The sequence below is a fragment of the Solanum pennellii genome, chromosome 1, assembly GCF_001406875.1.
Source record: "Solanum pennellii chromosome 1, SPENNV200".
NCBI lineage: Eukaryota > Viridiplantae > Streptophyta > Magnoliopsida > Solanales > Solanaceae > Solanum > Solanum pennellii.
Genome location: NC_028637.1, coordinates 88,028,547 through 88,047,012, shown reverse-complemented (window position 1 = coordinate 88,047,012; position 18,466 = coordinate 88,028,547). Strand labels below are relative to the sequence as shown.

Sequence of the window (18,466 nt, the reverse complement as noted above, 5' to 3'; positions counted from 1 at the left end):
TATATATATATATATATATATATATATATATATATAGTTTATCTTTATTTTTAACATATTCATGCCTTCTTTCTGTTTGTCTTATTTATTATTGTTATATGATTATAGTTTTTTATACATATGATATGTTTCGTCTAGAGTAAGTCATGTTTTGTCTAGAGTAAGTCTACTTTTAACAAAATGTAATTCAATTAGTATGAAAATATTATTGTCTATAGATTTTAATGTGATGTCTTTTATTATGGTTGTCATGTCTTTATTTACTTCTTCTTTTTTTCCGTTTGAAATTGTAATTTTTTCTATAAATTTGATGGTATACCGCCAAAATATTTTGTAATATTTTTCTTTATACGTATCTTTTTTTATAGACAATTTCTTTTTTGATTATTAAAACTTATGTGTTTAGTTATTAAAATATATTAATTCCTCTGATAAAATAAAATGTTTATTTTTCATGAAGTATTTAATATATCAAACCTCCAACATCTAACACAATATTTTCATGTTAGATTTTGTGCAGAGTTATATTCTTATGTTAAACTTACATATGAAAGGACTTAGGTTTGAACTTAGCTATATAAATTAAAGTTTTCTAATATCAATTAGGGGACAAACGTGCGATGCACGTTTCGAGAACTAGTATATTAATATGAGTCAGAAAATAAATATTTTCGTATTGTTAAAGCTAATAGTAGAAGATTGTTTATTAAGCATGTCTACATTAGGAAATACACATAGTTGAATAAGAGCAAATTTAGAAAATATACAAATACAATAAAAAAAAATAATTATCCCAGAAACTATCATCAATTTACATATGAACTTTGCTAAGACATATATCACAAAAATGACAATAAATTTTTTTCGATGGTTCAGTAAATAAATCATACCAAAAAATATGTCATCTGCAATTACTTTAGTTAAGGATTTTAACAAAGATACAATGAACAAAAAAAGAATTTAATTAATATTATAATTTGGCTCAAATTTTACAAAATAAGAGATCATCAAAAATATTTTTACTTTTTTTTATTGGGTTCATTTTTCATCAAATAATATAATAATTCCATCTCTAAAAATACATCTTTAAAACAAAGACTCAACATCACATTTTTACATCCTAAAATCAAAAGTTTAGCCATGAGAAGACGTAATGGCCGCAAAAAAATTGAAATTGCGAAGATGCAAAATCAAACCAACTTACAAGTAACATTCTCAAAAAGACGTACTGGCCTATTTAAAAAGGCAAGTGAACTCTTTACTTTGTGCGGTGTTTATGTTGCTATTGTAGCTTTTTCTCCCAGCAACAAAGTATACGCATACGGACACTCTTCCGTCGAGTCAATTGTGGATAAATTTGTCGGAGAGAATCCTCCACCCGATACTGATGATCCTAACCCCATCATTGTAGCTCATCAAAATGTCAATATTGATGAGATCAATGAAAAACTTAACAAGTTGGAGAGATCACTCGAAAGAGAAAGAAAACATGGACAAGCACTTCAAGCATTGAGGACAAAACCTTCATATGAAAAACATAGCTTTTTTGACCTTAAGATCTTGTTCGAGTCCTTGGAGGTTGCGGATAAAAAAGTTGAAAAACTAGCAAGCCAACTTATGGGGCGTGGTGTTGAATTTCCATATCAAACCATTGGAAGTGCACTTGCTCCTTTAAGAGCTAGGTAAAGCACTTCGTCCGGTTCCGCCAAAGGGTCATCTGGATCTGGTGAATAGTTTTTTCTTGCTTTATTTAAAGTTCAGTAACTTATTTTGGTATTTATAGTATGTCATATCGATGATTAAATTTTGATGTTAATTTTATCTTTAAGTATGTTCATCGTGGAATGGAGTAAACTTTTATTTTGGTACTTTATTAGTTTGAATTACTTTGTCTTACTTTTTTTTGGTCCATTTTAAAAAAATGTCTTTTTACAACACTAAGTTTATAATTTTCACATGTCATGTTTAAAACCAATTCTTCTTTAGACAAATCTGCCCTAATTTTTATTTGTATTTCATGGCCAAACACAAATAAACATTATAATATTATTTTTTATTTTAAAAATAAATTGTTATTTTCAAGATTCGTAACAAAAGACGACTAAACACCCACTTATGAATAATGACTTCTAATTTTACAAATGGTATATATGCTCTAGTTTCTGAACCTAGGGGCATCAATGTCCCAAAAGTATGATGGAGGGTATCAGAGTGATATTTTTTATTTTTCCTTTTTTTAATAGTAAGATTTTAATGAGTCACATTATTTATTTGAGTTATCGTCATTGAAAGTGTTGCAAATGTTGTTATTGACTTATTGTGGATATGAATAGCTTCTAGATGATTCCACCTTTGTGTTAATAATACTCGCATCTCCAAAAGGGGGAAAATTTTTATTTGGAGTTGATTTGAAATTTTGATGATTTAACAAACTTCAAAAATGATGAAACAAGGGGACTAATGCCAGTTATTTGAAGAGTCATGTTGATAGGGGAACCGGTGAAATAGGGAAAGTTAAATAAATTTGTTATCATTAAAAAGGGGGAAAATCTTATTTTTGAGTTGATACGAAGTTTTGATAATTTAAGAAACTTTGAGTTCTAACAAGGGACCTGGTCGAGGAAAGACTTCGTACATGAAAAAGACAAAAGACAACTGTCTAGAAGATGTCAAACCCGTTGTGGTTGGTGTATGTCTTTTTAGAGCACCATGCTCTCAACCAATGGCTTTGCTCCAAGGTTTTGTGTCCATATTGTACCAAAGACACAACCGAAGTTTTTGGCAAATTAAGTTTTGAATTTTGAAAGTTCATAAGCTCAAAAAGAAAAAATCATATTCAAGGAAGAATATTGCTTATACTCAACAAGGGACTTGATGGGGTGCTTAAACGTCTTTTGTTGTATTTTGAGCTTTGTGTCTTGTGGTCTAATGTTATAGAATATATTCTGATGTTATAAAGGAATTAGATCGTTTGTTGAGTGTTCCTGTTGTTAGCTAGAGTTTGACATTGTCGGATTGTTAAAGTCAGGACAACTAGAGTTAGTTGGTATAGTGGACAAATAGTTATGGTTTAATGCAGTAGAGTTGCTGCTTGTGTATGCTAGAGTTGGTGGCTAGAGTTAGCCTTGTTAGGTTCTTTAAGTCTAGATGGACAAGAGCTAATTGGCTTAGTGGGCAATAGAGTTATTGTTTAGCTCTTTTGCTTGTTGTAGAATTACTACAGTAAGGAGAAGGGATTAAAAATTTAATTCCTAGGTTACAAGTTTTCTCCTCCCTTGAGCAAGAGGTTTCCACGTAAAATCTTTGTGTCAACTTTACCTTGTGTTATTTACTTATTGAACTTATTTTTTGTCAAGGGACCTGGACCATTAGTGGATACGTATATTCTATCAGATTGTATCGAAGACACAGCAAAAACCAGTATTTTGTCCAAAAAAATGGAGATGCAATGGGGAGATGCTTCGTAATCTGGGGTTGATCAAGGCCGTTTGCTATAAATTAGCAGTAAAATCTCAATCAGTTTTCAAAGAAAACGTAGATGCGATTCTCTTACAACATCTTTTGAGATATTGTAAAGTTCCATTTTGATGTTTCATATGCACATATTGATAGGTGGATGATTTTTGTCACCAGAAATGGTGTCAAAGAGCTCTACCTTCACAGAATACTTATAAATTGTCTTCTTATGTACTTAATTGTCCAATCTTGACACATTTGGAACTCTTCGATTATTTTTTCAAACCACCAAATTCCTTTGTTGGCTTCAGGCATCTAATAAACCTTCGTCTGGAAAGGATAACCTTTGTACCAAACAGTGAGTTTTGTGTTATCAATTGCCTGTCGTGGCGCTCAATACCTGAGCATTATTGTCTCATCACGATTGGAGTCCTTGGTTGGTCATGGCTGTCCCTGTCTCGATATAATCACTTTATGAACTGCAAAGGATTGAGAAAGTTACAACTTGAAATAGACAAAGTACTGGATTGTAATCCAAATCCAAAACATGATGAAGGATCAGCTTTAGAAAAGCTTCTTTTAAGCGCCGTAGCTACACTTGAGTTTCTCCAAATGGGTTTAAGTTGCCTTGAGGCAAGCATTTGACATGTCATTATACTTATATATCTTAAAGGATTTGTATTCATGCAATTCTAATTTTTGCTGCTCTGAAGCTTTTGACTGCTTACATAATCCCTAAGGGGCCTCCATTTACGAGCATGCAAGAGTTTTCATTAGGAATAGACTTCGGAAAACTGTGTCAGATTACTTATGTTCTACAGTTGATAGAGAGTTGCCCCAATTCGAGTATACTTCAGATTTGGTTAAGTAATGGTAAATTATGTGGCCATGATATGAGTATGATCTCGTTGATTTTTTCACTTCGTATTGTGAACATGAGAATCCATGTTTATGGTATTTCTTTATATATATATATTGTGTATAGCATAGTACTGCATTGTATGTTGGTTATAACTGCAGCAACCTAAACCACTATATGTAATTCTCCTGAATTTCTTAATGTAAGCATGTCATTTTGAATATTGGTTTCAGTCCTATAAATTTCTTCTCCTTTAATCTTATGTATTCTGTCAAACCTTTAACATGATATGGAATGTATTCACTTAGTAAGACAGGTATATGTGGTATATCATCATATATATATTACTAAAAGCATGAACAAAAAAAGTTTGAAAGTTGAATTACAGTTTTACCCCTTCTATAAATTAAATTGTTATAAAATATTTAAATATTTGATTGTATAAATTTAATTAAAAGGTTAATGACTTTTAGACTTCTAAAGATTAATTTCTAATTAAATATTCAATTAATTAATATTTATCATCTATATGTATATAATAATTATTTTTTTTTTAAAAAAAAGTCTTTACTAAATTGCTATATTTTTCTTCTTTCTCATTACTTTTTCCTTAACCCCCTCTCATGAATAATATAATTTGTGTGGATAAAGTATTATCCTTTATGATAAATAACGAATTTAATAATATAAAGGGTGCAAATCTGCAAAATGGAGACACACGTTGATAATTTCCTCTCGATTATTATTAAAGAATGACTCTATCTTCACAAATTTAAATTCATTAACGCTTAATTACGTGATAAGAACTTTAGTTGTTCTTTCTACATGATTTGCTAATTTTAATTTCTTTTTTCATATTCTTCATTTATTTATTATTATTTGTTAATTACTTATTCAACTTTATAATCTTAATATTCATAACTCTCATCTTTTCATATTCATAACCTCCAAATATTTAAACTAAAACTTTAATATATCTTTTGATATTCCTTCTATTCTATCTATATAAATTCAACTTTTTTAATCTCATGAAACCCCTACCAAGATTATTAGGCTATCATTTTCATTCTATAGTTAAAGTAGATGAAGAAACCTCTTGAATTTTGATAGGATATGAAAGGAGTCGATAAGAACTCAGAGAGTTATGTACTAATTTTGTACTTATTTTTTCATCTATACATACATCAGTCTTATAAGAACAATGTCTACATTGGATCTTTCTTAAATCTGTTTCTTTTTGTCTTTTTTTTTTATCACCATCAGACTTCTTAATTTAGTTTTTTTATGAATGTTTTATTGCGTAAGTCTTTATTCTTATTTTGTAATTGTTACATTTTATTATTCATTAATTTACATATATATTTCCATAAAATTTTTATCATTATAACATATCTATAAAAATTCACATAGAATACACGTGCGAAGCACGTCCTCAGAAACTAGTATACATATATGTAAGCACGAGAAGTTTTACCTGATTAATTATTTGTTTTATAGGTATGTGGTTCCAGCGACAATGCTGATGGCATTGTTTTGAAACACCTGGACAGACCGATTACCAGCTTGGACCTACAACTGAACTAGCTCAAGTATGTGTGCCCACAGCACAACAGACGTCTCACAATGTGTGTTTGAGAGGCTCATTGTAACGCGATCAAATATGTTACTACTTGTATGAGCTGTAATCATAATTAGAAGAGTATTACTTTAAAAGTGGCTTTTATGGGGCAAATCTTGTTTTTTGTGCTGCAAACTGAAATCTGCAGTACAATTGAAACTTAGAAACAGAGAGGTCCTATGTCTTAAAATGTCAATAGTGTCCACCAACAATGCAATAATGTGAGGATTCAGTACTTTTTCAGTATGAGTGTATCCATCTGGTTGTGTTTGTAAGTGAAATCAATAATGCGATCAAGATTGGGTAATTAAAGCAGTTCCTCTGTTTGGGCTTTTAAAAACTATTTCACTCCACTGGAAATCGCTCTTCAAATGTTATATCTTTGCTAAAACACTGGAATCTAATATATTGATCCTTGCTTCCTGAATGCAGATTCTTGCTGCGCCTCCTGGAAACCCGATAATTGAAGTGCCTCGTTTGTTTGCGTTGCCTAGCCTACAGGAAGACTAAGTTTATTTTACACTCCTTCCGCCTTTATGTTAGATCATCCCATTAAGGGAAAAAAGACCATATCACACAAGTATGAATAGTGACTTATAACCACACATTCTGATTTCCAATCAATAAAATAAAAATATAGAATTTGAACAGAAACCAAAAGTGGTGGTTTAATTGGAGCAGCCCATCAGGCGTTATTGGACTTAGGAGGGCACCGACTCGTTATCCTTCCACTGCATAGAGCGGGAACTATTCGTTGCTCTGTGAAACCAGCCTCACGCAGTCCGCTCCGCTTTAGGAACCCAGCAGCCCATTCCTTCGATTGGACAGCAAGGCCCAACTCTGTGCTTGGACAGGGCAGGCCAGATATTAGCCCACCAAACCCAACCATCTGGAACAGCCCAACATTCCACCACATTTATGCCCCCACTTGGGTTACAAGCCCATGTTACTGAGCCCGGCAGGCAGTATTGCTTCATAAATTCATATAAACAAAGAAAGATTATTATTCAATAACGATGTGGGACACATTGTTGTCAAAGCATAAAATCTAATTAGTGAAATACTTAATATCTTAAGAAAGTCAAAACATGTAATTAATACTTAATTATACTCTATAACTAATATGTAAAAACATGAAATCTATTGGAGTTTTACATGAGAGATTATGGTAGGGAAGGATAGAGGTCAAATTGAGACTAGAATTGAGCATTACATGAGAGATTATGGTGTATCAACAAAAAAGTGGCAATGAAAAATTTTTAAGAAATGACTCAAAATATCGTGGAAGGATTTAATTGAAGGAATTCTACGAAATCTCTTCAAAGATTCTCACTCATATTCTCAATCTTGCTCGCATAATTTATGTATCAATTTTCTGTTAGCTAGACAAATCTGAAAATGGTGTAAAAACTAGTCTTCAACTGTTTCAATTTTCGCCATAAGGAAATAAATTGTCAAATGATAATGTGTAAATGTCAGAATACACACAATAGCTTAATTATGTTAAATATGTCCTTGAAGTATATATCAACATTAAATCTAACTATTATTGATAAAAATTATAGCACTCTTTGTTAATATGCACTCAAAATATTTTATTGTAGTTTAACTCCCAAAAATCTCGAGACTTGATAATTCTCAAACTTTTTCCTGTTAGTCCATCTAATATTGTCCCCACCCAAAAATACAAGTCGTGGTGACAACAATGTTCCCAATCAATAGGTAGACCAATTTAATATTAGTTCAATTTCAATATAAAAAGTAGAAAAGTAAGTGACAAGCAAAATATCCCAAACACTAAGTCTTTTAAAATGAAATGCGATAAACAGAAATACCACCTAAGTACAACAGTTTCTACAATATGACAGAAGTCTGAAACTGTAATGACAAGTCTAAATGTAAGAAAATTTATGTACAAACACATACTAAATTATTCCATTATATATGACGTGCACGTTGTGGTTCTTAATTTCCTAATCCGGAAAATGGAAGGAGAAGCTCTGAGGAAATACATCAATTTTTTGATGATTTTGCTCTCTTCTTTGGAATCAATGACTTTTTTCTGCTCAATGCACATCCTTACCAAAGATGGAACGCAAGCAAACAATAGCTTTGTAAAAAGCAATTCAGTTTTTGAACACTCATAACAATTGACGGCTACATACTTGAGGTTGTTGAGTCGGAGATCCAAGCAAATAATAGGTCTGTCCAGGTATTTTTAAACCACTTTAGCATAATCGCCAGAAGCACATACCTAATGGTATTAAACAAACATTGAATCAGTCAAAACTTTTCGTGCTTACATAAACCTATCATACTAAGTGGATGCATTCCATATCATGTTAATGTTGGGTTATTTTTGCCCTGATTTCTTAACATAAATAGGTTTTGCTTTCAGGAAAAGGTTTTGGATTGAATTCATTTTTCTAGTAGGAAAAGGTTTAGGACTCTATAAATAGAGACATGTTCCTTCTAACTTAATCAACATTCACAATGTAGTCTTAAAGGCTTTGAGAGTTTTTGGTTAGGGGGAGAAATTGTAGGTCACAAGCTTGATACGTTATCACTTGTGTGAACCTCCCATGTATTCTGAGTGAATTTGGTTGAGGTTGTTTCCCTCTGTATTTTGTACTCTCATATTTATAGTGGATTGCTCATCTCCTTTGTGGACGTAGGTCGATTGACTGAACCACGTTAAATCTTTGTGTCTTTTGGTATATTTCTCATTGTCTTCTTACTCGTGGTCTTTCGAGGTTTGCATTGCTAGCGTCCGCATTTACACCTGCTTATTTTCGGTCCTAACAAGTGGTATCAGAGCCAGATTCAATGATGGGGTTTAGGTTCAGTGGTTCGATAATCGATGATTGAACCAGGTTAGAAAGAGGTGTTCATCTTGGCGGTGTAGTTCTAGCAGTAACCTTTTTGACAGTAATGAAGATTTTGTTGGAGAAATTGTTTCAGAGAGATTCTCTGTGTTGAGACATAAATTTTTCAAAGGAGATTATGGAGAGGAGAAGCAACTTGTTGAAGAATAAGTGGAGAAGGTGGACAAATTTATTTTGTTAGAAATTCAGGTCAAGGGGGAGATCTGTTGGGTTATTTTTTTTGCCCTGATTTCTTACCATAAATAGGTTTTCCTTTTAGGAAAAGGTTTTGGATTGAATTCATTTTTCTAGTAGGAAAAGGTTTAGGACTCTATAAATAGAGACATGTTTCTTCTAACTTAATCAGCATTCACAATGTAGTCTTAAAGGCTTTGAGAGTTTTTGGTTAGGGGGAGAAATTGTAGGTCACAAGCTTGATACGTTATCACTTGTGTGAACCTCCCATGTATTCTGAGTGAATTTGGTTGAGGTTGTTTCCCTCTGTATTTTGTACTCTCATATTTATAGTGAATTGCTCATCTCCTTTGTGGACGTAGATCGATTGACCGAACCACGTTAAATCTTTGTGTCTTTTGGTATATTTCTCATTGTCTTCTTACTCGTGGTCTTTCGAGGTTTGCATTGCTAGCGTCCGCATTTACACCTGCTTATTTTCGGTCCTAACAGTTAAAGGTTCACAGAATACATAATATTCCAGGACAAAAAACTTAGAGAGGAGTGGAACCGGTATTCAAAATTGGCAGTCACAACTACAAAGAAGTACACATATCAAGTTATGATTACATTATTATTTTCCATTACTTACCGAAATCTGAAGTATGCTCAAATTGGGGCAACTCTTAACCAACTGTAGGGCGCAAGTAGTCTGATGTAGTTTTCTCAAGTCTATTTCTAATTACAGCTTTTGTAAGCTCGTAAAAGGACCCCCCTAGAAATTATGTCAGCCGTCAAAAGCTCTTGCACACAAAAAATAAGCCGACTTTCTACAATAACCTAGGATCATATTCATAGACTTTATTTTCACCAATCAAACATAAGAAAACAAGTCAAAATCAACTTGTTATCCAGGAAAACATTTTCTAGGAAAATATTATCCGTGGAAAACATTTTCCTTCATACCAAACACACCCTAAATTCAAAATTAGTGATTTGATAGTAACAATAAGGGATAATGTACAAGTACCCCCTCAACCTATACCCGAAATCTCAGAGACACACTTATACTATACTAAGGTCCTATTACCACCCTAAACTTATTTTTTAAATAATTTTCTACGCCTTTTTGACCTACGTGGAACTATCTTGTTGTAATGACCCTTATTGTCATTTTTAGTGTTTTATCTTCTGTACATCGTTTAGAGCGTTCCTACAGCGATTCTAAGTCATTTATGACTTGCTGGGACTGACAGATCGGTCACCTGGTCATTCGTTTTGTTATTGTGTGAGCTTTAGTATTTTTGAAGCTTATGAACCTTGAACGATCATTTTCGATCAAAAGTTCAAGAAGATGACATCAGAATCCAATTCTGACGATTCCATCAGTTCCGGAAGGGTCATTTTAGTCCAGTAGCATTGTCGACATGACTCCCAAAGTTTTCAGTGTGAGTTGGTGGGATTAGGCGTTTTAACTTTAAGTTTAAAGGCTAAGTTTGACTTTAGTCAACATTCTGAGTAAACGCGCTCGGATGAGAATTCCGTCAGCGCGGTTAGCTCCGGAATGTCGAGTTTGGTCTAGTTTGACCCTTCTTTCGGGTTTTGAGGTTTTTGATATTTTTCCGAGCCCTTTTGTGGTTTTTGACTTAAAATGGCCAATGGAAGTGGGACCCACATTTTATCGAGATGACCTCTGATGAAAATTTCGACTGCGCCTTTGAGTCCGGAATGTCGACTTTGGTAGGGTAGCATATCTATTTTATTTTTATCAGGTTCCGAACGGATTCCGAGCACCCGTCGGAGACTTTAAAGAAAGTAGGCAAAGCTGAATCTGGTGCAGCCCCTATAAAAACCCCAACTTTCAGCTTTATGTTTTACTTTGGAACTTGATATCTTGAGCGATACAACTCCGAATTGGGCGATTCAAAAGGCTAAGTTGTGAGATTTTTCGAGGGCAACACATTGGTGAGCTTGGAATCTGATTTGGGGACACGATTTGAGGTAAATTTTGGGTTTTAAATGCTGTCATAGCTCATTTTCGAGCACAAGTTTTGGGAAATTTCAGAAGGTGATTTCTTGGCCATTTTAGGTCCGAATCAAGTGATTCAAGAGCCTATATTGTGGGGTTTTTCGTGAGGATCGTCGTGGTGTGATTGGTTTTGGCTGTTGGAGCTTCATTTTTGGTAAAATCTGGTAAGTAGCTGCTGCCATTGTTGCTGATTTTTAGCTTAGGATTTGGGTTTTTTTTGTTGCATGTTAATGTTGGGACCGTCTTGAGTCCTGAATTGTGCTCCATTCTGCTATACAAGTTTCGAGAGTTATTTAGGACTTTTATTTGGGGTTAATTCGGGATTTCTCAACGCGGATCCCTTTTTTTTCCATTTTGACCGTGAAATTGACCCGTCTCCGTTTCTTGCAATTTTAGTGTTTAAATGACTGTAATAACGTTGTGACTCTATTTCTGATAGTGTATCAACGTTTCGAGGCCTTTTAGAAAGTAAAAGATCCGGGGAGTGAATTTTGGAGCGCGCGTGATCTGCGTTCAGGTAGGCTATGGTTTCTCTTCTTAGACTGAACTCGAACATGTGAATGCATGTTGATTAGTTGGAATTTGGGTTGGGTAGTTATTGGATCATGCATAGGTGTTAAAAATTATATTTTCGGCCTTGTTCTGAGAATTATCGGGTAACTGTGAGCATGTTTATATTGACCTTCTTTGCTATATGAATTACTTGTATGTTTGAATACTGGTTGTCAGAAGTATGTTGAGCCTTAGTTTAGGTTTGACTAGGGTTTTCCTTAGAAATGCATGATTCAAAGTCGGTAGGACTTAGTTTAGCCCCGACGTCGCTCGGCCGGCTTAAATCCTTGTAGACTGATGTAGCAGACTTGAGTCTGATAGTTGGGTATTTAGAAAGACGATGAGCTTGCTCTAGCGATAGTTACTCTTATTTCTTTGATGTTACGGCTTCTCGAGTTACGTCAGTGACAATGAATTCCGCTCCGTGATTCAAAGTTGAGTTTCTATTCGACTGTAAGGTCTTACATTGATTAGCTAAGTCTGGATGGTGTTCCATGGGTTTATATGATTATGGATAGATAAAGACTCTTTCAGCATGCTATATCGACATCTTTGTCGGGTATCCGGATTTAAGGTCCGGCCTCGACCATCCACATACTTATGTAGAGCATCCGGTTAGAGGTCCGGCCTCAAGTATGTAGAGCATCCGGTTAGAGGTCCGGCCTCAGTTACTTATATTTTGCAATTGGCTACTTGTGTAATTCTGGTGAGTGTCCGGTTCAAGGCCCGACCTCCGTACCGTCAGATTCTATTTTTTGGTTCGGTGTTCTTTGGCCTCGAGTTCTATTCTCCTTAAGTTATAGTTATTTCGTGTACGCGTCGGACTTATGGGGGTCCGTTCGGGTTTTTATTTAAACTTGTGCACGAGTGTACCTTCTGGGCTTATGGTGGGTCCAGTTAGGTGTAGTTAGCTTATTTATATTAATTTAGTTAGATCTTTATACACTCGTGTGCATTATTGTGTTACTTAGCCTTCCGTTCTTGACCTCTAGTTTTGTGATTTCGTCTTTTCATAGTGCTTTACTTTTCTAGTTCAGTCGGCCTATGATGCCTACTGGGTACCTGTTATTTGGTACTCATGCTACACTCTGCATCTATTTTCGTGATGCAGGTCCGAGCACCAGTAGTCAGCGTTGATCGAGTTTGGAGAATTTCTGGTCTGGAGACAGGGGTGAGCACACAGGGTTTTGTACTATTTCAGTCTCCATCTGTTTATATAAAGACTTGTCTTTTACTTTTCGAGACAGTCTAGTTTCGGTGGTCCACTGTTGGGACTTGTACTCGTTTTGTTGGTAGCTCTGTATTAGTGACTTCCAGGTTCTGGGAGGGATCCTTTATTGCATTTATGTTTTGGTTTGCTTATGTTGTTATAGTAATTTTTCTTAGTCTTGTTTAGTTTCTACCCTCACACCCATTATGTGTGGTTCTGGGTTGTGGTTTGGCTTACCTACTGATGGGTTATAGTAGGTGCCTTCATGGCTCGAGAAATTGGGTCGTGACAAGTTGGTATCAGAGCCCTAGGTTCAACGGTCTCACTTTTACAGAGCTAACGTCTAGTAGAGTCCTGCGGATCGGTGCGGAGACGTCCGTAACTTATCTCCAGGAGGCTACAGGATGTATTTAGGAAAATATCCATTTTGTTTCAAATTCGTGCCGCGTGTGTCTTGTTTGTTTCTTAAAATCTCAGTTGTTTCACTCTATTACAGGATGGCTCGCACGCGAGGCGGTGCGTTCGGGGGAGATGCACCCGGAGCCTCAGTTTGGGGTAGACGTCGACCACGAGGTCGAGGTAGGGCTGCAGCACCTGCCCGGGATATGGAGGAGGAGCCTCATGCAGCGCATGTACCGCCACAGCCAGTGGGGCCGGGGCCCGCCCAGCCACCACCCGCACCGGTTGCAGCACCTGATCTTCATTCCCTCTTGACTCAGATATTAGCAGCTATTGGGGATATGAGACAGGCACCAGCACCAGCAGTACCAGCACCAGCGCTGCAAGATCAGCCGCCACCAGTTCATGTGGCCGCCCCACCAGACTTAGAGGTTAGAGAGATGCCACTGCGGGATCAGAAGATGCTTGGGGTATTTCAGAGGTTGGCACCGCCTATATTCTCAGGGGCGATTGGAGAGGACGCTCACGAGTTCCTGCTCACTTGCCAGGAGCAGTTACAGTCATTAGGCCTTTTGGAGTCGAGAGGAGCTGACTTCACCGCTCATCAGTTCCGTGGGCCAGCCAGGCAGTGGTGGCGCGCGTATCGAGAGTCTAGGCCAGTTGGATCTCCTCCTATATCTTGGAGCGAGTTCTCAGAGGCTTTCTTGGCCCGGTTCATGCCACGGAGCGTCAGAGACAGGCTTCGTGATCAGTTCTCTAGATTGGAGCAGGGATCTATGACCGTTTCCGAGTATGAGGCGAGGTTCCATGAGTTGTCTCGCCATGCTACTATGATCCTGCCCACAGAGGGAGAGAGAGTTCGTTGTTTTGTACGTGGGTTGCGATACCGTTTGAGGGTTGACACAGAGCATATGGTTTCAGCTGGCCGTTCTTTTCTTGATGTGGTCGATCATGCCCGATCCATGGAGCATATTCATCGTGAGGCCCAAGGGGGCAGCGATAAGAGGGCACGCTACCAGGGCAGCTATAGCGAGTCGCAGACTAGGGGGAGGGACTCATATGATAGGCCACGTCAGAGGTTCCAGCAGGGTCAGACCAGTCGCCCTGTTCAGGCGGCATTACCTGTTTCTGAGGGAGGCCAATATCAGCAGAGTAGTCCTAGTACAGGCCAGAATTCGAGGGCATCAGATTCTGTTCCTTCATGCCGCGGTCGGGTTACTACAGGGCGTTCAACTTCGGGGTGTTATGAGTGTGGTGCTCTTGACCATTGGTCTAGAGAATGCCCCCGGCGAGGTCGGGGGGCGATTGTACCAGCTCCACCTACTTCAAAACCAGTTTCAGCCGTGTCTTCTTCGGCTAGAGGAGGTGGTCAGATTCAGCACAGTCGAGAGAGTCGACAGGGTACCAGTGGTGGAGCTCGGGGAGGCAGGTCAGGTGGTAGACCGGGTGCACCAGGTAGAGGTGCTCAAGGCCATTTCTACGCTGCCCCGACAAGGGCGGCGGCTGAGGCATCTGACGATGTCATCTCAGGTACGCTCTTCTTGTGCCATCAGCCTGCTACAGTATTATTTGATCCAGGGTCCACATTCTCGTATGTATCTATTTATTTTGCTCCCCGATTGGGTATGAGGTCCGAGTCTTTGGCAGAGCCGATTCATGTTTCGACCCCGATAGGTGAGTTCTTAGTAGTGGATCAAGTATTGCGATCTTGCTTAGTGACTATCCAGGGTTATGATACTAGAGCTGATCTTATTATGCTAGATATGATTGATTTTGATGTGATTTTGGGCATGGACTGGTTATCCCCATATCATGTGGTCTTGGATTGCTATGCCAAGACTGTTACCTTATCCATGCCTGGTGTTCCCCCGGTATTGTGGCAGGCTACTTATAGTCACACACCGACGGGGATAATCTCTTTTATTCGAGCTAGGCGATTGGTTGCTTCTGGGTGTTTAGCGTATTTGGCCCACATCAGAGATGTGAGTAGGGAGGGGCCTTCAGTTGACTCAGTTCCTGTGGTTAGAGAGTATGCAGATGTGTTCCCTACAGATCTACCTGGCCTACCCCCAGAGCGTGACATTGATTTTGCAATAGATTTGGAGCCTGGCACTCGTCCTATTTCTATTCCGCCTTATCGGATGGCTCCTGCAGAGCTCAGAGAGCTCAGTGTTCAGTTAGAGGACCTCTTAGAAAAGGGGTTCATTCGTCCGAGTGTGTCGCCTTGGGGTGCTCCTGTTCTGTTTGTGAAAAAGAAGGATGGGACTTTGAGGATGTGCATTGACTACAGGCAGCTGAACAAGGTGACGGTGAAGAACCGTTACCCTATGCCTCGTATAGATGATTTGTTTGATCAGCTTCAGGGTGCCGTCGTATTTTCTAAGATTGATTTGAGGTCCGGGTACCATCAGCTGAGGATTAGAGCAGCAGACATCCCTAAGACTGCATTTAGGACTCGTTACGGCCATTATGAGTTCCTTGTGATGTCTTTTGGGTTGACTAATGCCCCAGCCGCCTTTATGGACTTGATGACACGTGTGTTCAGGCCATACCTTGATTCATTTGTTATCATCTTCATTGATGACATATTGGTATACTCGCGGAGCCGGAGTGAGCATGAGCAGCATTTGAGGATAGTGCTCCAGACTTTGAGAGATCAGCAGCTTTATGCCAAGTTCTCAAAGTGCGAGTTTTGGCTTGCATCTGTAGCATTCTTGGGGCACGTGGTGTCCAAGGAGGGTATTAGGGTAGATCCGACGAAGATTGAAGCTATTCGTGATTGGGACAGACCCACTTCTGTTACTGAGGTTCGTAGCTTTGTCGGGTTAGCGAGTTACTACAGGCGTTTTGTTGAGGGCTTTTCTACTATTGCAGCTCCTTTGACTCGGTTGACTCGCCAGGATATTCCCTTTGTGTGGTCGGAGGAGTGTGAGATGAGCTTCCTGAAGCTCAAGGAGTTGCTTACTAGCGCTCCTATATTGACTCTTCCGATTGAGGGCGAGGGTTTCACGATTTATTGTGATGCGTCTGGTGTTGGTGTGGGTTGTGTATTGATGCAGCAGGGCCGGGTTATTGCGTATGCGTCGAGGCAGCTTAAGGTCCATGAGCGCAACTACCCCACCCATGACTTGGAGTTGGCAGCGGTAGTTTTCGCGCTTAAGATTTGGAGGCACTACTTGTATGGAGTTCGATGTGAGATCTATACTGACCACAAGAGTCTTCAGTACATCATGAGCCAGAGGGACCTTAATTCGAGGCAGCGTCGTTGGATTGAGCTCCTGAAGGATTATGATCTCTCCATTCTCTATCATCCGGGCAAGGCGAACGTGGTAGCAGACGCCTTGAGCCGAAAGGCGGTGAGTATGGGTAGTTTAGCCTTCTTATCTGCAGGTGAAAGACCCTTGGCTTTGGACATTCAGTTTTTAGCCAATAGCATGGTTCGATTAGATATATCAGATTCTAGACGCGTTTTGGCTTATATGGGAGTTCAGTCTTCTTTGTATGATAGGATCCGTGGTTGTCAATTTGAGGATAAGGCCCTGGGGTCCCTTAGAGATCGAGTGTTAGCGGGTAATGGTGATCAGGCTACCTTAGATCCTGATGGAGTGTTGAGATTCGCTGGTCGCATTTGTGTCCCGAGAGTTGGAGATTTGATACAGTTGATACTTTCGGAGGCTCATGAGTCTAGATATTCTATCCATCCGGGTACAGCGAAAATGTATCGTGATTTGAGACAACATTACTGGTGGAGTGGCATGAGACGAGATATTGCTGACTTTGTTTCTCGTTGCTTGTGCTGCCAGCAGGTAAAGGCTGAGCATTTGAGGCCTGGTGGGGAATTTCAGGGATTACCCATTCCGGAGTGGAAGTGGGATCGCATTACTATGGATTTTGTGGCTGGTCTACCGAGGACTTCTAGAGGATTTAATAGTATTTGGGTCATCGTTGATCGATTGACCAAGTCAGCACATTTCCTTCCCGTTCAATCTTCATTTAGTGCCGAGAGGTTGGCTCGTATCTACATTCGGGAGGTGGTTCGACTTCATGGGGTGCCAGTTTCTATTATATCAGATCGGGGTTCTCAGTTCACGTCTAGCTTTTGGAGGACCTTTCAGGATGAGTTGGGCACCCGGGTTGACCTGAGCACAGCTTTCCACCCGCAGACTGATGGTCAGTCAGAGCGCACTATTCAGGTCCTTGAGGACATGCTACGGGCTTGTGTTTTGGAGTTTGGTGGTCAATGGGACCAGTTCTTGCCTTTGGCGGAATTTGCATATAACAACAGCTACCATTCTAGCATTCAGATGGCCCCGTTTGAGGCCTTGTATGGTAGGCGTTGTCGCACTCCAGTGGGCTGGTTCGAGTCTACAGAGCCTAGGCCGCGAGGTACAGATTTGATTCAGGAGGCTTTGGAGCAGGTGAGAGTGATTCAGGATAGACTCAGGACAGCTCAGAGTAGGCACCAGAGTTATGCGAATCGGAGGCGTCGACCTTTGAGATTCTCTGTTGGTGATCGGGTATTTCTCCGTGTGTCGCCCATGAAGGGTGTGATGAGATTTGGGAGACGGGGTAAGCTTAGCCCCAGGTATATTGGGCCTTTTGAGATACTTCGGACAGTTGGGGAGGTTGCTTATGAGTTGGCCCTACCTCCAGCATTTTCAGCCATCCATCCAGTTTTCCATGTCTCGATGCTACGCCGATATATTCCTGATGAGTCCCATGTGCTCCAGTATGATGCAATTGAGTTGGATGATCATTTGACATTTGTAGAAGAGCCAGTTGCCATCCTAGCCAGAGATGTGAGGAAATTGCGCTCGAGAGCCATTCCTATTGTTAAGGTCCGTTGGAGGCATCGTTCAGTCGAGGAGGCTACCTGGGAGACCGAGCAGGAGATGCGAGAGCAGTATCCCGTCTTGTTTGAGCCTTCAGGTACTTCTTGAACCTTACTTTCGCGGACGAAAGTTCTTTTTAGTAGTGGATATTGTAATGACCCTTATTGTCATTTTTAGTGTTTTATCTTCTGTACATCGTTTAGAGCGTTCCTACAGCGATTCTAAGTCATTTATGACTTGCTGGGACTGACAGATCGGTCACCTGGTCATTCGTTTTGTTATTGTGTGAGCTTTAGTATTTTTGAAGCTTATGAACCTTGAACGATCATTTTCGATCAAAAGTTCAAGAAGATGACATCAGAATCCAATTCTGACGATTCCATCAGTTCCGGAAGGGTCATTTTAGTCCAGTAGCATTGTCGACATGACTCCCAAAGTTTTCAGTGTGAGTTGGTGGGATTAGGCGTTTTAAC

At 38.9% G+C, this 18,466-nt stretch overlaps 1 long non-coding RNA gene across 1 annotated transcript; it reads left to right on the top strand.

Moving 5' to 3' along the window:
* Window positions 1-10,129: 10,129 nt before the first annotated feature.
* Window positions 10,130-12,947, top strand: LOC107007893. Its single transcript, XR_001455171.2, has 4 exons — window positions 10,130-10,972; window positions 11,061-11,164; window positions 11,440-11,517; window positions 12,664-12,947. It is a non-coding gene; the product is annotated as an uncharacterized LOC107007893 (long non-coding RNA).
* The last annotated feature ends 5,519 nt before the right edge of the window (window positions 12,948-18,466 follow it).